The 27861-nt window shown below is 34.1% G+C and overlaps 1 long non-coding RNA gene across 1 annotated transcript; it reads right to left on the reverse strand.

The window, feature by feature from the left end:
• Window positions 1-22428: 22428 nt before the first annotated feature.
• On the reverse strand, window positions 22429-23849 carry LOC149414612 (uncharacterized). Its single transcript, XR_016303915.1, has 3 exons — window positions 23754-23849; window positions 22652-22798; window positions 22429-22444 (listed from the first exon to the last, which is right to left on the reverse strand). It is a non-coding gene; the product is annotated as an uncharacterized LOC149414612 (long non-coding RNA).
• Between the last annotated feature and the right edge of the window lie 4012 nt (window positions 23850-27861).

A 27861-nucleotide genomic window follows, 5' to 3' on the forward strand; every position in this document is an offset into this window, starting at 1 on the left:
TTGGGTAGTGGATCAACATATCCGGGGTGGATCAACAAATGCAAACGGATCAACATATACCTGGCGTACCGTCGCGCGAGATCAACATAGTACGAGAGGGGATAAATATATATATATATATATATATATATATTGTCCTCTTCCCGTATTATGTTGATCCAGTAAGAAGTTGTTAGACTAAGTTGATCCACCTTTAACACCATATAACTTGGCTATTATGGAATACATCTGAATGAATTGACAACAGTGGTACAATAATTATCAATGTTGCCAGTTTGCCAGAAAAACCATTTGATATACTGTTAGTAAAATTTTCAAAATTTGTATGGAAATCGGATGCATAATTTATGTTGATCTAGCCAAATTGGCATACTTATGTTGATCTCATATATATTGATCTATTCCCGTAGTATGTTGATCTACCCAAATTGGCATACTTATGTTGATCTCATATATATTGATCTATTCCCGTAGTATGTTGATCCAGGTAAGAAGTTATTAGACAAAGTTGATCTGTGTCCCTATATATGGTTTTACTAAATGAACCAATCAAGGGGCAATCGGTGGACTGTTCATCACAAGGTTTTATGTGATTCCGTAATCTTTTGTGATATTGAACTCAAAGTATTAGTCTCTAGAGTCGAATATCGCATGAAATGACCGTGAAATGGTACCGTTTCAAATCAAAATGACGTGTGTTGCTTGAATTGTTTATAAGAAATGTATGCGTATTTAGATCGAAACGAAAATTTCGCAAAAACAAATCCATAAAAAAATCATAACTTAGCAGGGGTACACGGGTTCATAGGGTGAGGTTTGTCTAGGTCCTGGCGGCGGATGCGTTTTCCCATCTACTGCGTGGCGGGCCGGATCGAAATAAACTGGTTGAGGGATACCTTTCGACCATAAAAATCCAAAATGGCGGCAAAAGGAATAATGTTATGTAGGAAATTTTGAACCTGTATCTTTTACCATCTCTCCTGATTACGCTTCGTGACTTAGTAGGGGAGGCCGGGTTCTTGGTTATAATGGGTAATTAATGGATGATTGGACGCGGTTGGAGCTAACTAAAAACTGTCCAAAGAAGCGAAGCTAGCAGTCCACAATGGAGTGCTGGTACCTACCCTAATATATGTTGCTTGAATTGTTTATAAGAAATGTATGCGGATTTAGATTAAAACGAAACTTTCGCAAAAATCAAATCCATAAAAAATACCTACTGCGTGGCGGGCCGGATCGAAAGAGACTGGTTGAGGGATACCTTTTGACCATCAAAATCCAAAATGGCGGCAAAAGGCATAATGTTATATGGGAAATTTTGAACTTGCATCTATTACCATCTCTCCTGATTACGCTTCGTGACTTAGTAGGGGTGGCCGGGTTCTTGGTTATAATGGGTAATTAATGGATGATTGGACGAGGTTGGAGCTAACAAAAAACTGTCCAAAGAAGCGAAGCTAGCAGTCCACAATGTAGTGCTGGTACCTACTCTAATATATGGAAATGAGGCATGGAATTGGAAGAAGAAGGCTGAAAGTAGACAGAATACTGTAGAAATGAAATCCCTAAGGCATATGTGCAGTAAAATCATGTATGACGAAATGTGCGTATGTTGTGTCTATTCTAGAGGTATTTTATAAGAGCCTGTTAAAAGAAGCTAACAGCATTGATCCCCGGTGCACCGTGCACGTGCGTGATACTCGACAGACACGAGCGGAACACAGGTTCACAGTAAAGTTGATGTTATCTATATACGAACGGGTCGTTTCTCCGACTCATTTTACCGTAAGTCGGCTCGCATGTGGAACGAGCTATCAGCATCTGTTTTTCCTCCTCCATATAATTCGCGCCTCTTTAAGACCAGCATTAATAAATTCATTCCTACAGCCCCTACCTTAACCCGCCTCATAACGCTGCCCAACCGGTTGGCGACATAGTTTCTATGTATTTAACGCGTAAAGACAGGGGCGCTCTAGTGATATGTGTCACATAAAAAAATCATACCGCCGAATTTGAATATGGAGACTTACAAAAACTTCCGTCTGGAGCCAGTGAGACTATGGCATCCTCAAAGGAGACCTCAAAGGAGATGACGAGGAGGAAGGTGGGAGAGTACCTGGCTATTCAGATATAACCAAACACTAATTGTAAAATAGTGCAAATTAATTTTAATAAAATTTATTTGAACCCGCGACCTTCGGATTGCTAGTCGAGAGCCACCTCAAGTAGTTTGATATGTTTGGTGACTTAGCAGGAGTGCCCGGATTTATGGGGTGAGGTTTGTTCGGTTCTTGGCGGCGGATGCGCTTGCCTACCAAATGCGTGGTGGGCCGGATCGATTAATCCTCTTTCAACGCATCGCCTTGCAACGCAGTAGGAGAGTTGGATTCTTATGTTTATCACTCGAACACACTGACCCCCAGATTACTACCCACCCATCATACCTATTTCCTTCCCAGAACTCACTGTCCTTCCTTTCTTTCAAAATACCCCCAACACAGCATTCACAAATATGACATAGGCCTTGAGGGTTACGATTTTCCTTAGGGCCTCCTGTGTGGAGACGATGTAAAAAAATACAAAAAATAAACAACTATCTCGCTAAATCGTTGGCGGTGACTAATGTTAGGGGTATTGATTATCTAATAAATGGCTCCCGGGGCGGCGGTACACATAATTATAATAATTTTCGAGGGCTCTGATGTACAGACATTATGGCTCCTGTTGATTGACGAACATATACTAAAACATCGTTGGTTGGAATCGTAGCTTGAAATGACTTTAGCCATGTTTAGTAAAAAACAAATTGGAATAAATTTTTCAGCAATTTCAATTTAAAATTTGAAAAATTAAATTCTCACCAATCTAATCGCCGCAATTTTAATAGGCACATATTATGGATATTACGCTTTGTTTCAACGTAATCATTACAAGAAACTTACGTCGGGAGAGATGGTAAAAGATACATTAAAATAAAATTTGGTTCAATCAATGTTCAAAATTTCTCTTATAAAATGACTTAGTCAAATCTCACCCCATGAACCCGGGCACCCCTGCTAAGTCACGAAACGTAGTAAATGATGCATTAAAGTTACATTTTTGTTTAATCAAGTTCAAAAGATTTTTTAAGCATGGATTTGACGTTTGCGAAAGTTCCATTTCAATATAAATACGCGTTTGGCAGTCTATCCTCTTTAAGTACAGAGTCATTTTCATAGAATATGGATGTTCTAACGGAATCTAAAAAGTACCACAACGCGCGCGAAATTGGCGGTTACAAGTTACAACACATGCAAGCGGTCAAGTTTGTCTGAAATATATAGATCAACAAAATAAATCGTGTAAAATGTATATGCGACCAAAAAATGGGCGTGGCTTACAGCAAAATCTCGATGACACAAGTTGATCTGTAGGGATTTACATATGTATGCCAGCTTGGGTAGTGGATCAACATATCCGGGGTGGATCAACAAATGCAAACGGATCAACATATACCTGGCGTACCGTCGCGCGAGATCAACATAGTACGAGAGGGGATAAATATATATATATATATATATATATATATATCTCCAAAATGGTTCCATGCTAACTCAACACAGTGACTATTCAACACACTTTTAAAAAGTGATAAAAAGTCATTAAAAACGATGTTTTTTTTAACCTAACTTAACCTAACCTACTTAACCAAGTTAATAAAGTTTTCGTTTAATCACTTTCCATGACTTTATATAACTTTTAAAAGAAGTGATGAATTATCATTTTGATGATTTATCCGGTCACCATATAAAATGTGGTCTTATTTTTATAACAGTATTTTTCTAAATAATTTTAAGTAATAATTAGTCGCCTAAAATATCAATACCAATTGAAAATATGAAAAAATATGACTGAAATATCAATACAAATTGAAAATATCTCCGAGTAAAAATAAATGCCGCCAACGGGAATTGAACCCGTACCTTCTGATGTCCGGTCAGGTGCTCTGAACCACTGAGCTATGCCGGCTTATTTCCAACCCACCAAATAATTCAATGTACCTCAATCAACAATTACTGCTTATTATATTTTTTCACCTATAAAAAAACAACTTTATTTTTGTAGGAAAGGCTTTGTTAGTGCTAAATTTCCCACTAGATGGCGTCGAGACATATTATATCTACATTTGTTGGTGAAATATTTTGACTTGTTAAATATATATATATATAATTTTTTTTAATGATAAACTAATGCCAAACTAGCGCCCTTGAGGTGATTTTGCACAAAAACGGCGCTTTGCAAGTCATGCAATTATTATTATGATTATTATAAGACAAGGTTTTATGCATAGCATAAAGGATAACAAATAATTATATTTTTAGTATTTTTCTTTTAAAAGTTTTCATTTTGAAAGACCCTGGACAAAATTTAATAATATTTCAAGTCTTTGTTTGTTTGCAGTCCGGTTCAAGATACAACTGCCCTTATTTTAGTGGTTAACTTTTCCCTGCATTAAAACATTAAAAACACATTTCCTTCGATAAGTTCCGCACAAGATACGAGTATAACATGTTTGGTCAATGGTGATTTGCCTTCCGTGAAAAGTTTTAAGCCAGGAATGAAAACTACAAACTTCTGAAAAAGAAACATAATACTGTCGAGAAATTTTGCAATAATTGTATTTTGTCAAATATTTATGATTATTACATCTTTTATTGATTTAAACTGCATTGAGTCTATTGTAGTTGGTTATTGCTTATTGGAGTTGCTTACACTAAGAAAATATATGGTTCTATAATAACATCACGTTAACTTTGTAATGTGGGAATAAAGAGATATGTAAAAAGCCCATATCCTAGCATCTCTCCATACATATTGCAGTTTTACCAGGGCAGTCCGCAGGTTGGACAATCTGGGCGACAGTCTATCGCGGGCGCCGAGAATTAGGGGCGCTAAACTTGGGATATATTATAATTGTCTAATATAATGCAGTCGAACTTTATTCATTAAGAAATCACTGCTCTAATGCTCTAATAATTCATATAATCTTTTTTAGACTGTAACAGACCGTGTACATTTATTAACAAGAATACAACAATCGATACAAAAGTTAACATAAGTGGTATGTTCTAAAGCATACATTGAAAGTATGATATTAATTGCAAATTTCTCAAAACATTAAAGGTTTATGATGAAGATATATCAAGAGACATGTTATTTAGTAGAAACATACCACGTGATAAGCCAATACGTCTATTGTACCATGTGGTATGCAAATCAGATCGTGGTGCCGCCCCTGGCAGCAAGTATTTGGTACGAACTACATATTATATACGTAGCATTCCAGGAGATGGACATCCTTCCAAATTACGCATAATTGTATACGACGTTACTTCACTCCTTCTCGACTGGAGACTTTGATAGTGTGTATTAGATCTTCATGGTCCATAAATTGAGCCATAATCCGGAAAAACAGCGTTTTCGGAATAACATACGTCTAAGAACGTTCTTAGAAAAAAAATGTTTTAAAATAACTATCACAGATGACAGTACAAGAAAGAGGTGACGGCCATTATTTAAGGCGAAGCTTAGTGCTAAATCACTATTTTGATTAATCTTTATAACGAATTGGTGGAGATCATGAATACGATAAAATATGCTTTAGATAAATTGAAGGTTTTCCTATCGTTTCCCTTGAGTAGAATACAAATAAAAAAAATATATTACTCACAATAAAAATTTAAATGTAAAATATTTAAAAAAACATTTTTTCAATAGAAATAATGTATGAACGCATAAAGGAAACAACTTTAAAAAAATAACGTATTATAGCTAAGATTATCTACGACAGTTTCACTTGATTAACTTTTTTCCTTTCTCATTAAATTATTTACAAAATAAATAAAAACCAGTTTTGTGCTTGAAATCAAACGTTTCTAGACTCCGTTTGTCAAGCGATTTTAATGCCAATAACCTACAATACAGGGTGTATCGGCAAGTACCCGACAAACTTTAACCAACTATTCCTCAGCACATTTGGAGTAAAAAATGTTATGGGCGCCTTGCTGTCCGGTAACATTTTTTTCCATTAAAAACAAATAATAAATAAAAAAATCCACACTCCGTCACTGTCATTTGCATTGAATCTCGTGTTCAACAGCTGTTATTAGCAAGTGTGTCAAAAAGTGTCCTCGCTCTTTCGTACACACTAAATAATAATAGTTAAAAATGAGACGAATGGTGCCGTGCCATTTCGTTGTGACTGTAAAAGCGCGCCAACGTAGGTACGTACGTACATCATTCAACGAAACTCGAACAAAATATTGCCAGATGGGTTTTCAAACTTTGACAAAGGATAAAACATTGGTGACATGTGGTGAAAACATGAATAAGAAATTTTTTATTAAAAAAAATGTTACCGGACAGCAAAGTGCCCATAACATTTTTTAGTTCAAATGTGCTAAGGAATAGCTGGTTAAAGTTTGTCGGGTACGTGCCGATACACCCTGTATAAGGTATGCCAAGAATTTACACATTTTTGGTTTGTAGCTTCCTCTTAATTGAAGCTGATGGTTTGTGCGATCGGCGCTCGGCATATTTGTCATTATTATGATGATAAAGTTTTATTTCGGCATGGTGTTATTTATTTATTACGTTTCTGGAATTTTAAATTGGGTGGCAATTCTAAAAAATATTAATATTAAAAATTCAGCCTGCGTATGTTTGCACACTCAAAACTCCTAAAGTTATCGATTGGTATCACTTAAAATTTTAACGTTTTTTCTTATAGTGTTTAGAGATTTGAATGGTATGAACTTTAGAAAGTTATTTTCTAAATGTGTTCTACATAACGACTTAGATCATCCGACGTACGTCTTGAATATTGATACACTTATAATTAGAATGCTGATCTCTTATGTTTACACAAAATAATTCACGGCCATCTTGATACTGTATTATGTCTTAGCAATATTGAAATAAATGTTTGCAATTCCCATTGTTTAAAACGCCATAGCATGTTTCACCTAAATACATTCAAAAATAATATCGCCTATTTTAGCCCCCCGACCCAAATGTGTTTACTATATAATAAGATAAGAGTGTGCTCAAGTAGACATCTTCGTCGATAATGTATATGGATTCAGAAAAAACGTTCTGCTATTGCTAAAAAAGATATTGCGCTTATTATATTATGTATTACTTGCGTCTCTATTTATATCTCTTGATGTTTTGTCTTTCAGATAATTTTATATTTTTATTTTTACTGTTTTATGTTTTAATTGTTATAACTTTTTTTGTATTTTATATTAATAAAATTTAAGTGATATAATTTTTTGTGGTCTCTACAACCACCATACTAGACTCATGCCCGTATTGTGGAAGTGATAATGCTTTAAATTACAATATTAAGATATACAGAAATAGAAAGTTTACTAAAGGAATACAAAATAAAATATACATAATACATAATTGAATATAAATAAACTAAGAGATATAAATATTTAAGAGAAATATATATTATTATTCACCAATTTTAGGATAAGTTCTTGTGTGAATTACGATTTGAAATATTAGAGTGAACAATTATCGTCACAATATTTTCTCACCTATTTGTGTATTATCATTTTTATAACTGGATTGTTCTGATTCACGAGATCGTCTGTAAAAACCCAGTGTAATAAATAAATAAACAATATTTTAATAATGTTGAAATTTGAATTTGAAACAAATAATTTAAGTATAGCGTTCACATTATTGTTAAAATTCAATTTAATTATCTCTAAATAAAGGGAATGTACTTCAATTATTCGACGTTGGAGTGAAATTTTTTGTGGTTTTTTTTCAACTTTTTTCATGTTATTAATATGTAGTTTTAAAATATTTCAATTTATTAATATTAAAATTATATTTCAAATACAAAATCTAAAAACTTTTTTTACTTGTTATTTTCTAAAAATGGTATTAGAAATGGTCATAATGTGTATAACTAGTTGATACAATTTTAGTTTATTAGTAAGGTTTTCACATACACGGTTGTTTATCAATTGAATAAAAATTACACGAAGTTTATTAGTAAGTCCGTAAATGTTTATCTTTTACAAGTCAAATGCGTCCTTCATCGTTCCCTTATTTTATAAATCATATCAAAACCAATGCGGGTGAAAAAAGAGGTGGAGGAATGAGGTAGGGAAATGGTAATACGAGAGAAAGAAGAGGAGGGAGTAGAAAGCAGTTAATAAGATAATACAGTTCATACCTTTCCAGCGACCAACGTGTACATTGCCATAGCCATCTCCATAACAGGCATCATCTTCCGGAAAAACTCTACACTTTCCCATTAATATAATCCTTGACTCATTTAATCCTGCCACAATTTAACGGTGCTCCATAGTCAAGTCTTATCTTCGTCTAAAAACGTACTGATACATTCCCAAAGAAACAAAAACTTGGACCGCATTACGGCAATTTCAGTCAATGAAAGAAAATGTTAAATTTAAACCCGCAATACATACGAGTAGACTTATATAAATAATTTAAATAAAGCGCAAGTTTTATCACAATACAGTAGAAAGGGTAGAATTATGAGCGAGTGCGAAAGGGTGATATTTAAGCCCCCGGAGTCGCTGAAATGTTAGGAAAGCGCGGAATGTGTCGGCCGCTAAAATAACTTGACTAACGTACGTTGTACGTTAACGTGAATGTGGTTACGTTGCACGTCGGTTGGTTGGGGTACGCGACCGCGCGCCGCCAGCCGCCGACTTGTAATGTGTGAAATTCTGATTTAATGGGGTTGAAAGCTGCCTGTCAAACGTAACCTGTAAGTCACTATCTACACTGCTTGCTTCCGGACCGAGAGGGTGCAGGTTCGATTTCCGTGGTGGTCAATATAAATACATAATAATATTATATTTTCAGACTATTAGGGTTGTTCTATATACAGATCATAATAAAATGATTATGAAACATTATCTGATAGATAATTCATTGTGAGTCTGATCTATAGTGTAATAATGGAGCCTGTTTTAAGGAGCTAGCACACGTTCACAGTTGATGTTGGCTTCGTGAAAACGGGTTGTTTCTTCGACTCGTCGGCTCGTATGCGGAACGAGCTACCGGCATCTGTTTTTCATCATTCGTATAATCCAGGCCTCTTCTTGTTAGATGGTTATCTAACAAAAAGAGTTGATGCGGGTTCGCATCAATAAATCCCTGCCTTCACTTTTTTTATTTTTTTTTTATTTGATACATTTCAAAATTTTCCAATATTGGCCTCACTGGGTGGCTTGCCCGTGCTGAGGCCTTCATTTTATAATTTGAAAATATAATCTACATAATACATTTAAAGAGAAAATAAGACATTTAAAATATAATCTTGTGTGTTTGTGAGTGATGTGTGTTTATATTGGTTTTGTGTGTTACGTGTAGGTTTTTTGTTATTTTATGCTATGACATTTTGGTAATATTGTCTTTTTTGTTCTTTAATCCATTTTGTAATTTTGTGTGTGAATCTATTTTTATTTTCCTCAATTTTAATTTTAAGTTTTACACTGTTAAATTCTTTTATAGCATGGTATTGGTAGTGTCTTTGTCCAAAGCTTGAATTTACTGTCGGAGTTCAAGATTTGGACAAAGACACTCGCCTCACAACGCTGCCCAACCGGTGGCGATATAATCGACACTTTAGAGACAGGGGCGTTCTTGTGGGGAGTTTCATAAAAATTAAATTTAAATATTACGCCAGCTAATCTGACCTACAGTTAATGTTAATAACACACCTATTTGATGGGGTCTCTCAGCGCGGGTAAGCACCCACTGAAGCTCACATTACCAAATAGTGTTTTATAAAGAAATTACTGCTAATTATCAATAAAAATAAAATAAAATAATAACGAGAATATTGTCGTAAAAGTTATTCTCAGTGTGATTCTGCTTAAAGAACTTATTTTAACAATAGTGTATCGGATACCAGAATTAATAATGGCATTTCCAATTACATGTTTTCCAATTATGTCCTCTGCATGAAAACTGTACCTAAATGTCTCTAATAAAAAATAGACAGTGTTAATCTCAAGTGACCTCCCAGGTAAGTATGGTTCTTTATATTATCTGCCTGAACAAAATATAAATAATATAAACATGTACATTCTAGTATCACGTTCATTAATCAAATATATCATGCTTATAGTTTTGTATTAGTGATCGACGAAACGGTGGATGCAATCTGTTAGCCATCAATTGATAATAGTTTGACTAGTCTATAGTTACTAAGAAGATAGATCATTGTAGAAATGTGATCCCTTGACATGATTTTGCACCAAAACTGCGCTATGCGAGTCATCTAAATATTATTTTTATGCTTCAACATTCCTCTACCGTTTCCCCTTCTTCATTATCCATTACATTCGCTAAATGAGGAGGTCATAGTTCTACTGGCTCCGCGCATTTACTTTTGAGTAATACCACATAAAAGTAGGCAAACCAATCACTCACCAGCTTATATCGATATACGGAGGTGTGCGTGCTTGTGCGTGTCACACTGCAATAAATATAAATATTTAAAAGTTCTAGATTAGCCATTTGCGGCCGTAAATTAAAAGCGACATTATACCCGCAATATAAAATAATACTTAAAAATATCAGCTCTCCCATCTCTCTGAGACACGTTAGTGCAGACGTACTCAACCTGCGGTCCGCCAACCTTTTATGTAAAAACATCTGATAATCAACATATTAACTAACATCTCAACAACTAACATCATACTCATTTTAAAACAATGACTATTCTTTTAAGTATTCGTTTATTAGTTGCGCGTGAGGTTTTAAAATTGAATAGCCTTAAAATGTGTACCCTTCACCCCCCCTTTGCCCCTTGTCCCTTTTCCTTGGCCCGGCCAAACGACAAGAAACATTGTTATCGTTGCATCTTGGTCCGCGAACATTCGTGTCATCTTGTGAATACCCGCACATGTTGAACTCGGCTGTGATTGTTTTGGAGCACACATCGTCCAGTGAAACGTTTTTACCCGCCGCAGTGAATGTCAGTGTGTTTTGTTTTGTGTTGAGTGAGCGAATGTTTAAGGGAATTGCAAGCTGATAAGTGAAAAGGAACCAGCGGCTACGGAGGACGAGACCAGGGTAAGTCTTTGGCCTTCCCCACTTATTTCCTCTTGCAAACACTAAGGCAAATTCAATTCGTTTTTGTTTTGTCTAAAGTCTTTATCGCACTTACCGCAACCAACCCCGCACAATTGCGAACGAAAGATTTGCGCACCACCAGTTATATTTTAATAAAATGGACGGAAATAGACGAAAATAATGAAATGGAATGGATTAAAATGGAATTAACTGATACGGAACGGAACGGAATCGAACGGAACGGAATGAAGTGGAATTAATTAAGTGGAATTCAACCCACTTCCCGACATCCGATCAAGCTGAAACTCGGAATAGAGACTCTTTGTCGGTGATAATGACACCCACGCATTTTTTTGGAAATGGAAAGCAATGTATAAAAAATCACAGTAGTTAATTTACGAAATAAATGAGTCCCTGGGAAGAAGGTTCAATCCTCAGTCGAACCAAAAACCATGTACATATTTATTTTTAAATACAAATTAATTTATTAAGATTAAAAATAGATGAATTATAGTAAACATGAAGATGCAATCCGTTTTGCACGAGACCGTCCTGTTTTTCAGTAGGTACCCACTCTGTGAAAGTTTCAGCACTCAAAGCCATATTGACGACTGGATTTTATATTGATTTAAAAAAAACGTGCCATGAACTTCAGTCGTCTTCTATATTGAAGAAAAAAAATCCATGGAATAATGTAAAACAAAAGTAAATATGTATATATTATAAGTGTTGACATGTAACTTTTTTTGTGTGCTAATGAAATAAATCATAATAATACTTATTTGTGTATTGTCACATCACTAGCCTTTAGTAGGTCACATCACTACTATAGGTTGTGAGATCATTGTTGTCTGGTGTTCTGTTGAAGGAACAAGTCGAATGTCGTCTTGTAAATAAAATCATTTATTACAGTCAAAAGCGTTCTCCATAATCATCCCCAAAATACCAAACAAAACAGTATATAATAATAAATTCACCCCCTAATAGGGCGTAATATGTTGCGTTAATTGATCTCAAGAATATCTTCAAATTATTTATAATCAGGTTAGAAACGGGATTGCAGGCCTTGCATTAACAGTTTCCTGATAAACTTTTAGTGTATTTCGAATGTTCGAACACGTGTTACGATATCGGATTACCAATAATTAGAAGAGATCTTAATAAATTAGAAATACTCGTTTATCTCTGTATAGGAAAGCGGCCCAAGAAGAGAAAAGGTTGAGCATGGCTGACGTTAGTCGAAGTTTGTGGCATTTCTGCCATCAATCATCATTATGTGCTTTGCCAAAAGCCATTCAATATATTGAATATATTTTAAATACCACAGTAGTTAAAGATTTTTTTAGTTACTCCGTTTATAAAGTTTTATAATTAATTTGACGAGTATATCGGCTACAAATATGGCACAGGGGAATAACATTCACTTCCTGTAACTAATACTGGCAAAGTAGTTACATTTAAATATATATAGTTACATATAAAATACTTTCTTGTGACTTTGAGCAGATTCAAAGCAGAGTAGGATAAGACAGCGGGATTTACAATATATATATCCCAAAAAATTAACGGATTTCGATAAAATGTAGCTGTGACACGCGAGACTTTATTTTACGTAACGTCAAGTTAGGTTACATTCCATTACGTCACGTCTTATATTTACTGCGTAGAAGGGAATAGGTACAAATAAAATAATTCATTTTTTAAGTAAACTAAAACTAACCACATCTCCAAGTGTAATCCCTACCATTGCCTTACAACCCCCACTCTGATGATCTGTCCTCCTGTAATATGCATTCTCTCTCTCTCTCTCTCATCGTTTAAACCTTTTAATATAATTGGATAGTCCTGATGTATTCATTTTGATTCACTTTCATATTGCTACTATTAGATCGAGTTTCCCTAGTATGTATTATTGTAACAATCATACTACGGTTTCAGGTTATTATTGTATTATAAATATACAAATTGACAAACTTCAATCAGTGTTTAATGCAGCAGCACGGCTCATAACCGGGGTTTCAAAATATTCGCACATTTCAGAACACCTTCGTAACCTTCACTGGCTCAAGTGCCCTGAAAGAATCCTGTACAAACTGTGCTGGATGGTGTTTAAATCCATCAATGAAATGGCCCCACCCTACATCTCTGAACTATGCGTCCCGGAAAACACTGGTCTGAGGCAGTCAACTCTTAGATCAGCAACATCATCAGCTGTAGGCAGACTGATAGAACCTAAGCGCAAGCCAAATACTAAGTTTGGTGATCGCGCTTTCGGAGTATCTGGGCCGAAGGCTTGGAATAAACTCCCTCCAGAACTAAGATCCATAACAAGTCCAACAGAATTCATGTCTTAACTAAAAACTTACCTTTTTAAGCTGTCATTCCCTTAAATTAAATATACCATTCCTAAGAGAAAGTCCAGTTATATTCAATTTTCCAATTATGTCCTCAATCCTGTATCTAAATTTCGCTAATAAACAATTAGATAATATTAATTAAGTGTTAATCTCAAGTGACCTACCAGGTAAGTATTGTACTGTGTATTATCTCCATAAATAGTAATAACATAGATCACTGTAGAAATGTATTATAAGTTTTTTTATTTTTTTAAATTTATTTATATCATCAAAAAATTGCAGAATATATATAATATATCATTAGTAAGTTGTATAATTATATGTCAGTTAGAAACAATGAAATTGTTGAAAGAATAATGTTACAATAATACGGCAGTTTCTAATATAAGAAAAAATATTTATCAATGTAAGAGTGTTATATAGAAATGGCATAATATACTATATTTTAGGTTGTGCATAACCTGCCTCACTAGGCGAACCTGTATTGAGGCAGAATTTTTAGTTAATTATTTCTCCATTTTGTCTATGATTTGCTAATATGTAAATGTTTAATATGGGTTCCCATACAGCAATCCATTATTTTAGGTTACATTATTGTTTACATATTGAAGATACAGATAGAATAAGTTTAAACACAATACATACTATAATAACTCACTGTGACAAGGCATTTGGTTACTTTTCATTATTGTTTGCATTTACACAATACGTATATAGTAAGTTTTAGCACCATCATTTGAATAAATCCAAATTTTAACATTTTTTTTAAACTCTTTCCGTGTTTGACTCTCTTTAATATTTTCAGGGAGCATGTTGAAGATCTTTGTGGCAAAGTAGCCAAAGCTACGTTGACCAAAGGTGGAAGAAAGTGCTGGAACTTGCAACATGTCTTTGTTCGAATTACGCGTAAATCTAAAGTTAGTTTTTTTTTCGTAAAGCACGTGTTTGTTTTTAAAGAGATGCATGAGGATAGTTTTTACATAGATCTGTCGAACATCAAATACTCTCATTATGTTGAAAATTAAGTTACTGTTTGCAGTTTGAGGAAGTTTGAGAATAATTTTCATAATTGTTTTCTGCGCCTTTTCAACAGGAAATAGAGCTGATGAAGTACCCCCTCCCCATGCAATGATACCATACTCAATGATAGATTGGGTTAATGCAAAATAAATCGTTTTTAGAATTTGTAAGTTAAGGAAGTTCCTTACGGATCTGAAGAAATGTATTGTTTTCCTAATTTTATTCGCAATGATCTGAGTATGTATATTCCATTTGAGGTATGGGTCTATGGTGAGGCCGAGGTACTTCATCTGTGGAGTTCGCTCTATACAGGGGCACTCATTGCATACATTGGAATTCGTACAGTTATGTATTTTTATGGAGTAATCATCATTAGGTTGGCCTGCAGTATTGATGCTTGAAGTGATATATTTTGTTTTTTTCGTGTTAAGGGTAAGCGTGTTTATATCTAACCATTTTTTAACTAAGTTAATATTTTTTTCAGCTTTTTTAAATACAGCTGACCAATTGTTGTCTTCAAACAGTAAGACAGTATCGTCAGCAAAGCTAACAATGCTTCCCTCAATTTCAAGGTTGCAAAAGTTGTTTATATACAGTAAGAACAGAGTTGGTCCCAATACGCTTCCTTGTGGAATTCCATAGTCAGTTGAGCGCTGGTTACTGAGGGTATTATGTATTTTAACCTGTTGTTTGCGTCCATTTAGGTAGCTTTTAAAGAAGTTTAGCTCTTTGTCCGTGATGCCGATTTTTCCAAGTTTTTTTAATTAGTTTAAAATGTGATATAGTATCAAAAGCCTTAGAGAGGTCTAAAAAGATTGAAATACATTTATTTCCTTTATCAAGGGTTTTACAATGAAGTCTGTCACCCTGGCAATGGCATCTGAGGTACTTTTGTTTTTTTGAAAACCATATTGATATTTTGAAAGTATTTTATGGCTCTCGATGAATTTTAAAAGTTGTGTATTAATAAGGTTTTCTAAAACTTTAGACAAGCTATTCAGTAAAGTAATTGGTCTATAGTTATTGATATCTGACTTGTTTCCAGATTTGTAGATGGGAATTACGATACTTTGTTTTAGGTTAGAGGGGAAGTAGCCCTGTGTAATACTTAGGTTTACTTCCAGAGTGGAAGATACTACCAGTATCGCCCTGGTGTAAGACCACCATTCAGAATTGAAACGTTGCTCCAAATGGCTTTAGCCGTGTTTAGTGACTAGATCTGAATATCCAGGTACTTCCCCACCTTCCTCTTTCCCTTCCCCACTTACCTTCAGCCTCACAACATCCCCCAATTGGGGATGCCATAGTCTCACTGGCTCCAGACGGGAGCAGTTGGGACTCTTGAGAGGTATTCACTATAAAAAAATATAAAAAATAAGGTATTCTAGTGGCAATGTTATCTCCGAAGACAGCGTTTTAAGGATTTTGGTTGAAATTTCGTCTGGTCCAGCAGAAGAAGTGTTTTTTAGAGAATTAATTGTTTTGAGAATTTCTTCCTGTGACACAGTTCGGAATAGAAATTTTGTATTTATGTTATTTGTTTGAACCACTGTATCGGTAGATTGGGTGATTCCGCTCTGGGCAATTTGAGAAGCAAGATTTGGACCGATATTAATAAAAAAATTGTTTACATGATCAGCAACGAGCTTAGGATTTTTTGTGGTTTCAATAATATGTCCATCAATAGAAAGTTTATTTATGCTCTGTTTCTCTTTTGTAGTTCGCGAGTTTGTGGCTTCTCTAAGTATTTCCCATAATTTTTTGGGATTATTGTTACTTTCTTTAATTCTTTCTGAGTAGTAAATTTCTTTTGCTTTTCTGATGACGTTACAGCACATGTTTCTATATTTTTTATAATAGTTGAATGTTAGTTGGTCATACGGATTTTCTTTGGTTTTTTTGTGTAGCGTGTTTCTTTTGTGAATGCAATTTATAATGGAGTGGTTAATCCATAGTTTCAAGGGTTTCAATTTGTTACTTATATTTTTGGTCATCGTCAGGGTATGGTGGTGTAATTCGTTTTTCAAATAGTTAATAAAGTATATCCATGCGTCCTCCGATTGTTTAATTTGGAAGAGTTCTTGCCATGATTTGTTCTTTAAATTGGTTATTATATTTTGAAAGTTGATTTTATTGTATGCTAAAGGCAGGCTACATTTATTTATTTGGATAGCTGTTTGTAGTGCAAAGATAGTTGAATAATGGTCCGTGATAGTTGATTTGTAGACGATACTTTTAGATGGTTTTTTTGACTTTACCATAATGTGGTCAATGCATGATATAGATCCATTTGTCGTTCTTGTTGGTGAGTTAACGGTACTCACTAATCCATGAAATTCTAGCATGTTGATATAGTCTTGGCTTTGGTGGTGTTGGTTGCTCGGTAGTATGTTAATATTTAGATCGCCCATTATTATGATATTTTTGGTATTGGAAAGATTTGAAAGTGTGCAACTAAGACTGTTTAGAAATGGCGTGATGTTACGAGTCGATGGCGAGCGGTATATAGCGAGGATAACTGTATCATTGTTGTATTCTATTTGTGTGCAACTTGCATCCTGAATTTTTAGTTCGGTTACTGTGAAGTTTTGATTATTTTTTGTGTAAACAACAATCCCATCTTTTTTTGTTATTTGTTTTTGGGGTATTATGCCGTGTTGCGCTAACTCCTTCTTTAGCCAACGTTTCGGACAGCATTGCAGTGTCCATCATCAGGGCAGATATCTTATTAATAAGACATCTGCCCTGATGATGGACACTGCAATGCTGTCCGAAACGTTGGCTAAAGAAGGAGTTAGCGCAACACGGCATAATACCCCAAAAACAAATAACAAAAATACTTTTGGCCGTGAAAATCTTTAAAAAAAAAAAAAAATAATAATAATAATAATAATAATAATAATAACAATCCCATCGTTCTGATTATCAAACGTAGTTGAATTGTGTGATGTGTAATTTTTTATGATTTTAGGTGTATATGTGTTTGACAGCCAGCACTCGGTCAGAATGATTATGTCGAAAACAATATCTATGTGGTGAAGTTGAATTAAGAGTTCGTCAAAGTTTTTATTTATAGATCTTATGTTTTGGTGCATAATTTTTGTATTGGCAGAGTTTCCAATCAGGCGTTTACACATATTAGTATCTGAAGTTGGGTAAGAAAGGTTTTGGTTGTGTAATTCCTCATCAAAAAATTCCATTGAGAAAGGCATGTTGATATAATAATTATACGAAAATTAAATAAAATAGTTTATATGTTTATGGGAGCTCCACTGTCCGTGGCAGTTACCGGGAGTTACACCCTAGTTGCAGATAGAGAATTACCGAAGTGGATAATTATTGTTGTAGTTCGAAACAATAAATTTAAAGTTTCTCCTTACCGTTTGATTATGAAGGGTGATTGGGCCAATAACTAACCGACGTTGGAGCTCTCCAGAAGCATCTAAACCATTTTTAACAGATCATCAGCGTGTTTAATATAGATGATTTTTTCTCCTTCTTTTTTTCTAATCATAATTTTTGAATCTTTGTACCACACATAATTATATCCCCTTTCTTTCGCCTTTGATTTTGTTCTCCATAGAAGGTCTTTGTAATGAGGACTGAGAATTTCGCTGATGTAGATTCGTTGACTTTCTGGATCCTGCGCGGTGGCTGAGCTTAAAAGTTTCCTGTTTGTAAGAAGTTGGTATCTCTTTTGTCTATTGTTTAGTTTAATATGTATTTTTGGGGGGACTCCCGGTCGTTTATCAGGTATCCTCCTCACTTCCACTATATCTTCTCCTTTTATATCCACTCCTGCAATTGAAGCCACCCGTTTTATAGCATCAGAGGGCTGCTCGTCATTTTTTGGAATGAGGCCGGCAAACTCCAGTGAATCTTCTAGTGATCTTTGATCAACTTCCGCCAATCTGACTTCCAGACACTTTATTTGTTTGTCCTTTTCGACGAGTGTATTCCTTAGTGACTCTACTTCGGAAACCAATTTAGTGATGGTTTCCATTTTAGCAATTAGATCGTCATATTGACGGCTGATGAAATCTCTCGAGTGTTTACTCTCTAAGTTTTCATCGTCAATTTTTTTTATAATTGCCGATTTAAAAGCTTCCAATTTTGTTACCATTTTTTTTCCATTTTTTCCATAAGTATGTCAATTTGTGAAGATACATCTGTAGCCAAGCTCGTTGTCGCGGGCATTTGTCCTTTGCTTCGAAGGTTTTTGTCGGCAGACATTTCTTGTTGTTGTGCTCTTTGTAGTAGGAAAGGTTGGAAACTGGCTCTACTACTCTATGTGGATTCGCTGCGTTATCTGTGTTGTTATTGTGGCTGAGTGACGTTTGTTGGAATGTCAGCATGAAGTGTTAGGACACTATAAACTCACAGATCACTCTGGTTTCGTGCTACCATTTGAATAACGGATCACTTGTAAGGTATTTTTTTAGTTCGGTTTAAGTTTTGGCACTGTTATCAATAAAAAAAATTGTGGATAGAACTTCAACTGTACTTTTCGATGTGTGTCCATAGACAGTAATCCGTAGTTTGAACTTTATTCTATACAAGTCATCCAATTATTATTATTATTATTATTAAAATGGATTACAAACCATATGCTATGTTGGCTGATGTTTTAATAAGCCTCCATTGAAGTATAAAGCTGTACTAATTAAATATTTTAGCAGTGTCATTACCAACTGGTTTTGTCTTTTTGTTTCTTCTTCATTGCTTTCACTAACTTTTTACCAATATCTATTATTTTTCTTTTCTATTCTCTCTATATTGTACTATGACTGTCAACAATTATCATATATGTAAATGTCACTTGTGCGTTAATTCCTAATAAATAAAGTATATTTGATAAAATAATGTTGACTCCGTTTATTAATAAAATACAGTGGTTAAAAACAAAATAACTTTTAATTGAATAATTTTTCGATCAGAACTTAACTGTGGATTGCTAGCCTCGTTTCTTATTTAACAAAATATGGAATATGGAATTATAGGATGGGGATCTGATGCATCTAATTATATACATAACCTGAACACAATTCAAAAAGGAATCATAATGGCCATACTGAAAGTAACCTACTAACAACAACGAAAGTAACGTACTAAAAGAACAAGACATGCACACCAACTACTAATACCAAAAACCAACACATCCTTTGGACAAAAACACTACAGATTCCAGGCTATAAAACTATTCAATTCACTTCCAACACAATATAAAACATCTAATCTTACAGAATACAAAAAACACATATGGAACTGGCTACAATCCTGTTAATATTTAATTTTTTATATTTCACTTTTTTGGAATAACTATGGAAAAACTACTGTTATAACTATGGAAAAATCGATTTTATATTTTAATTTTTAATGTTTCTCTGTGTAACAAACTCCACTGTATTGTTTTAGAATTATATAACTTTACAATTGAAAAAGTCCTCCACAACACAGGTGAACTCCTAGCGTGGAGGACAATATACTATACCATTGTTTAACAAATATATTAAAGAATAAATTAAAAAAAATTAAAAAATTATAAAAAAGTACCCATAAGAACCTCTTCGATTGAAATTTTCAATAGTTTTGATGTACCAAATGTACAACAAATATATGATAAAAATATACTATTGAAACTATTCAAAAATACAGAATCCTCTACAATACCACGTATTCATCAAACACGTAATACCACGTATTATTTCAACACTAGTCCTAAATGAAAGTTGTATTTTTATAAACCAGTTAAATCGCTGTATTTTTTAATTGATGTTCTTGTTCTTTTTAATTTATTTCTTGCATATATTATTTTTTAATGTAATTTTATTTTTATTATTTCTTTCTCATGTTTCAAAATTTTCTGTCATAAAAATTGTTCCACCTACATGTAAAAGCCGTTAAAGGGCGTTAAATAAATAAATAAATAAACAGGGTCAAATCACAGTGACATCAACATATTCCCGGTCATAAAACCACATTCGGACGAAGAAATTATATTTACTTTGAGACGAAACTCCACAACATCCATCCCTCTAATATAAAGCGAATAAAAAATTTCAAAAGATTTCAAATCAAGAATAAAAATCTGACTGAAAGAGATCAATGACAAAACTCTGAAAAAAACAATAAAAACGATATGGAAAATAATAAAAATAAAAATAAAGTTCGCCCCAGCACAGGTCACCCTAGTGAGGAGACTATGAAATACAATTTACTATTCATATTTTGAATGTACAATATTTAAATAGTCACTATTATAATGAAAACAAATAATAAAAAAACTACCCTCCAAATACTATCCACTGAGCTGGCTCAATGAGATTATACGAGAACACATATGGTTCTAAAGTTGTAAAATCATTTCCTTTATCATCTTCAATAGACGGTATTTACCATTTCCTGCTATAAAATAATTTATAAGTGAAGATATTGAGATAAGAAGTTCAGAACGACATAAAACATCTTTGCCCATGTCTTTATTGAAGTTTGCTGTCCTCAAGGACCGGAGTTAAATATTAAAACTAATTGCTGCAAGACCTCGTCCTCAAAACATATATTCTTAGCACCTCATGCATATTGTATGGTGCACGTAGGAACTGTAAATTTATACCTGGCGTACATCGCAGTGAACTGTTACGTGGGAGCGGTAGGTGCGCCGCCCCCTAGCGGTAGGCGCCCGGGTGCATTCTTCCGACGAACCTTTTCACAACTTCACATCTGACAATGAACCTGAAGCCTGCTTTACACCATGTTTTTAGCATCCAGTTTGTCTGTTCCTAGCGATTCGAGATGAAAAAAAGGACATGTTCTATTTTGGTAGTTGGTATCGTGAGTAAAATATCTATGTTGGTACCGATTTTTGTACAGTTTAAGATGGCGGATATTATTTGACATCTGTCATCTCTCGTTGTTTTACGTAACTATATGACATGAAAATGTTGTATGTTTACTCAGTTTTATATTTAAAATATTATTAAAAGACTACAATACGTTTTTAATTACGGATTGTGGATGTGTATTATTATTAGATATTATGAATTTCGCGAGTATGGTTGATGTTTTAATATTTTATTTAGAGTAAATAATACACGAGAAGTTTATATTCAAAACACGGGCGTGACAGTTAACTTATCGAATAAATAATATTCATGTGTGTTAGTAGTTAGTATTAGTGTTCATATTGTAATATACTTTAATAAATTAATTTATTACAAAATGTTGTGACATCTATTGCTTTGGCATCTGTTATATCGTATTGACAAAAATACGACGATTAGACAAACAATTTAACCAAGGCATAGGCATAAATTCATGATTGTGGCTGTGTTAAAATGATACCATTTTTTAACGATTTAGTAGCGTCCAAATAAAAAAAATCTTCTCTAATGGCAACTTTCTGTATGATATCGTAGTTATGAAAATAAGGATGGGAATCTGCTGTATCTAAGTATAAATATAACCTGAATACAATTCAAAAATAAATCGTAAAGACCATTCTGAAAGTACCCATAAGGACGCTTTCGATAGAAATTTTCAATAGTTTTGATGTACCAAATGTATAACAAATATATTCAAATAATGTACTGTTATAACTATTCAAAAATACTGAATCCTCTACCATTCTACAATACTGCGTATTAATCACACTAGCTCAAATAACAAAGACATAAAAAATATTCCAAGTCATAAAACCACATTCGGACAAAGAAACTACATCTATTTTCCGCCAAAACTCCCCAACATCCTTCCACTATATTTAAAGCGAATAGAAATGTTTAATGATTACAAATTAAGAATAAAAATTTGGCTGAAAGAGATCAATGAAAAAACTCTAAAAAAACATTTAAAACGACGTAGAAAACAGATAAAATAGAACTGAATAACTTTAGTCCGCCTCAGCACAGGTCAACCTAGTGAGAAGGACTGAATAAATTTAGTCCGCCTCAGCGCTGGTCAAGAAATACATTTTACTATACATATATTCGCTATCACATTTTGTATATACAATGGTTAAATGGTCGCTAATTTAAAAAATGGTTGTGTACAGCCAGATTTTTATCTGAATACCCATATGGGGATACATATAAAAAAAAGGATGGTGTAAAGCTAGCGTAAGGCTCGGATAAATAGATGTATGATGTGTTGTACTGACCGACCCTGAGAACATGGTGTACATTGCCGTGAGCAGCTCCATGGCGGGCGCTGGGTGCAGGCGGGGGGCCCGGCGGGCCGCGGGGGCGGGGGGAGGGCGACGCCCCCTGCGAGCGCGCCGCCCCCAACTGGAAGGCGCTCGGGTGCACTCTCTGTAAACAATGGATCACTTATTACGTGTCTGATAAATAATAAAAACCGTCTCCGATCTCTGCTGGGTTGTAGGAAATCATCGGATAACTTCGCAAGGTTAGGCGAATTAAGGAAATACTAGCCTGACTTTAACCCCCTGCAAGCTATTATCGTTATTTAATTTTGGGGTACTCTTTAGCCAACGGCCATCACCACCAAATAATCAATGATCATCTGCCCTGATGATGGACACTGTAACGGTGTCCGAAACGTTGGCAAAATGAAGGAAGCAGCGCAAAATGTCATAATATCCCAAAAATAAATCACGATAATACTATTGTACACATTTACAAATCATTTAAGTTAGTTCAAAAATGTTTTTAGTTGCTGTACGGTTATCAATAACTAAGGGCCAGTATTTCAGTTCTTTTTTAAACTCAGTTGAGAGATATTTACGTTCGTCAAGGTTTCCGAACAACCCAAGCTGACATATAACATTCCTGAGTATAATGAAATACCGGCCCTAAATGTAGCTAAACGGAATCTTAAATAATACATATAACTTGCAAAGTGATTCTTCCCCTGATGATAGGAGGTAGTTTGTTCATGGCCGACTAGTATACATACTTTTGGAGTGTCACGTGATCAAGTCAGTGTCATCGAGAAATTTTTGCAAATGGCGGCGATTGTTGTTGACACATGTTATTACTGTTGATTTGTGTTTTGTTTTACTGTAAGCTTATTAAATAAGCTAAGCGAATTAACTATTCTAAACAGTGAAGTTTACTTAGCGACTTCGTAATTTGGCGGTCTTGCTCTCAGAACTGGACTCTAGTTGGCCTGGAGTATAACCCATATAAGGAAAGGGCACCACGAGAACAATAAGAAATCACTTTAAATGAGAAACGCATTTGAGGAGAACTATGACAAATCTGCACAACATAAAATATTGGTAATATGGTTGTTAGAATTTACCTGTTAACGAAGGCTTTGTTGATCCTTTCCAAGGCTTGATCTCTTCCTCCTGCGTTGGGTCTTCCCATGGGTCCCTCACGTCCACCTCATTACTCCCCCATTCCTCCCCTGATCTCTCCTCTCCTGTCCTAGCTACTCCAGCTGTCTCTCACTTCATCTTCTTGTCTTCGACCATTCTACTTGTGGAAATGGTAACACTGACTTATTATTTTTTCAATAATGACGAACATCAATCACAAAGAGCACGTTTTTTTGCTTGGTTTTTAATTATTAGTTCACTGTGTTCATTATTTATTACGTATTATTTTAATAATGCTTTTCTTCTGACTTTTACACTAAAAAGTAAATACGTTCAATGACAAAACAGAACGGTGACTTTACAGAACATGAAGAAGAGTGAAGGAAAAAAAAATCAGCACCTAACCTAACTCAATCGTTTACTTTATCATGTTCTGTGTTGTCACTGATCTGTTTTGTTTTGTTACCGTTACCGTTGCAATAATACATACATTTCGGCAGTCGGTGATGTAATGTGTGAACATAAAGTTTTCAGAATTGGAACTACTTATTGGAACTATTATAATTATAATGATAATACAAAATAATTTTTGCAATAAATAATATTATTATTTGTTATAATAGTATGTGCTCAAAAGATCTATTTCTTTTGTTCAGATGGTTGGCAGATACTTGAAGATGAATTAATAGAGTGCATATACACTACTGAGTCAACGCGCGTGGTTTCAATGAACTAGGTCCAGTGGACATTCTTTGAATGGCTGTGCTTTTCATAACCGATGCAAAGTTTTTGGTTTGATTAGTATGAATGTAACGTGTCTTGTATTTTTATAATATCATTTTATAATACTTTCAGCTTCACAAATCTCACAGTTATAATATCCCGTGATATATAATTGATTTTATATATTTGGGAGGCGGGTTTTTTGTACCGCCTCCCCGGGAACCATTTATTGGATAACCAACTCCTCTGCCATAGGTCACCCCAAGTGGTTCGGTACGTTTGGTGAATTAGCCGGGGTGCCTCGTTTATCGAGTGAGATGTGTTCAGGTGCGCGTGCCCACGAGCTGCGTGCCAGATCGGGAGTGGCTGGTTAGAGGAGACCCTTTGACCTCTCCAACTGATCTCTCGACCCATCGCCTTGCGTCGCAGTGGGAGGGATATATTCATATGTCCGTCACTCCTGTACAGATTGATCCCTAGATTCTTACCCAACGCTCATACTTTTTACTTTCCCAGTACTTCGTCCTTTCCTTAAAAAATACTCTGCACACAGCATCCCAAAAGATGATGATTGTCATGTGGGGTTAGTGTAAAAAAAATATTTTTTTAGCGTTTTCCGTAGTTATTAATCATCTTAACGAAAGGTCGTATATCAAAAGCAGAAAATCTATTAACTTACGACAACTTTTTTTTAACGATACGCCCTTAATGGTTTTATTTGTGTATTCTATATTTTTTTGATGAACAGAAAAAACTTTTTTTTTTCTTTTTTTTGCTTAGTCTTTTTGAAATTTTCGATTTTCCAGCGGTCTTTTTTCTGACCGGTGTCCATTTAGGTAAAAAAAAATGATCTAAAATTTTTGTTTTCATTACAAAAAGACAGGTTGATAAGGAAAAATGTACTTTTATTTATTTGCGTTACAGGAGAATAACTGCTTTGATAATTTCATAGAGAAACTGACCAGGGCGCCATTTTCGTAAATTTACTCAACATGTGCAAACTTCGGGGCGGTTAGTTCGATTCAAGATCTCTGTGGGTTATCTCAGAATGATTACAACCCGTAAGGGTGATTATAACTTGTAAGCATAAATAAATATAGATCTTAATGTTGCAGGTCTCAAAACTATCCGTTTTTAGCTTATGACCTATAAAAGGGTTAAACGATGAGCTCGGGCATCGTGAAATTAGTACAACCTTTTCACTCAAAAAAATTCAGGACAACGCAACTATTTTGCGTTACATGATTTCTGTTATGAGGTACAGAGCTTTTAAATATCCGGCGAGGGGAGCATATCAATTAAAAATTTAAAAACTTTGGCGGTTTACATTTCTTAAATAATAAAAGAAACCTCCAAATTCCACCCTCGGGGTGTCAATTACCTCGCTTAGTAATTCTTACGGTTATTGTTATTTTCTTAGTGTGATGTTTTAAAATTAACCGTTGAAGAAATGTTTCTTTGGAAGAAAATCTAACGATTTTACTGACTTTGTTATTTCTTTATTCACGCCAAGTACAATAATACAAATATGATTTAAGATTTTCACGGCCAAAAGTATTTTTGTTATTTGTTTTTGGGGTGTTATGCCATGTTGCGCTAACTCCTTCTTTAGCTAACGTTTCGGACAACGTTACAGTGTCCATCATCAGGGCAGATGTGTGATCTGCATATCATAGTAAATCATGTACTGTTTGTTTCTATAAAATCAAATAAATAAAAAATAAAGAGAAAATAAATATTGGATACAGTAGAGTAAGAGTGGGGGATGCAAATCCAACAATACAATGCTTTTATTGCTTGAAATTTGATCACACTGCTATCAACTGCTTAAATAAGAACAAGAATGTTCCGTGTCTACACAGCGCTACGGATCAATTAGACAGACTGCCCAAACAAAAGCAAAGAAGAAGAATGTAAAAATCGTGAATCCCAAAACGAAATATTTAAGTTAACAAACAATACAAAGTATGTTATAAAAAAATTATGACTTTTGCCCAAAACTGAATAGAATTAATAATATAAATTATGAATAGGTAAGTATGTTTAAATTCTTAACATTAATAGCCCTCATACCTAATACGCTTCCAATTTGTATATCTCAACATCAATTTATTTTTTAAGGACAGTATGTGTTTTATTGCTGAAATATCCAATAACTTTAATATTACAAACTTTAAATAAAACAGAAGCATTATATTAACCTACTCTCAAAGTCTTAACGATTCATCAAAAATATACATGAATTATTTAATTATTACCCTTTTCTTTAAAACTTTAATGAAAAACATTCATTTGGTATTGTGTGAATGATATTTTACAGTGGTTAACATTTTCAGAGTTGGCTAATAATGTAATGAAGAAGACAAAAGACAAAACAAAGCATTGCATTAATAATGTAATGAAAAAGACAAAAACAAATATTACTCTATTTTAAGCGAAACTGATAATAAATTCAACACTGCCACGGAATGCAATAAGGTTATTATGAATATACCAAATTTAGCTCCTACAACCTACCTACTCAGGGTCAAGCGTGCAATATTGTTATAATAACACACATTAACAAGAATAGATTTTTTTTATTTATCAATATAAAGTTTTTTTACATAAATTTTTCGACATCTGTCTCACTAGGGTACAGACGTGTTCAAGTACTTAAGAATACTTAAAAAGGGGCTAATATAAAATTATTGAATCTATTATTTTATTTTGTATGTGAATTGGTGTTACTGTTTACGTGTAATTTGGTTTACATATGTTTTTGATAGTGGACGCCCAATACTTGTTATTCATTTCTTTATTTCATGTTAAAATAGTATTATAAAATTATAAAATAGTATTTTTTAGTTCTTCTTAGTTATTTTTATTATTACTTCATTATGATTTACACTTACATACTTATGTTACTATAAAATAGTATTTTTTAGTTCTTTTATATCATTGTTATTATTATTTCATGTATAACTACCACAACACGGGCATTAGCCTAGTATGGTAGTTAAAAAAAATGTAACTTGTAAACATTTATTAAATAATAAAGAAAAAAAAAGTTTGAATTTGATCATTGACTCTGTTCGTCTAATAGTGGCTGGTAGTATATTGTATAGTTTGCAAGCGGTGTATTTAAAATGTCTTTGCCTAAAGGTGGTTTTAGCAAAAGGATTTTGGAGAAGTTCTTTGTTTTTGGCTCGGGTATTGTGTATCGTTGGAGTTGGTTTGTATAGTGTTTTGCTGTTTTGATGTAAATTAATCAAGATGGATCTTGCAAAGAGCTGTTTTATGTCCATAACGTTGATAGTATTGAAGATAGTATCAGTGCTGGTAGAAAGAGGAAGTTTGAGAATTATTTTTATGATTAGTTTTTGT

The sequence above is a fragment of the Hesperophylax consimilis genome, chromosome 19 (genome assembly GCF_061612785.1).
Source record: "Hesperophylax consimilis isolate HC1 chromosome 19, BYU_Hcon_1.0, whole genome shotgun sequence".
In the NCBI taxonomy this organism is placed as follows: Eukaryota; Metazoa; Arthropoda; class Insecta; order Trichoptera; family Limnephilidae; genus Hesperophylax; species Hesperophylax consimilis.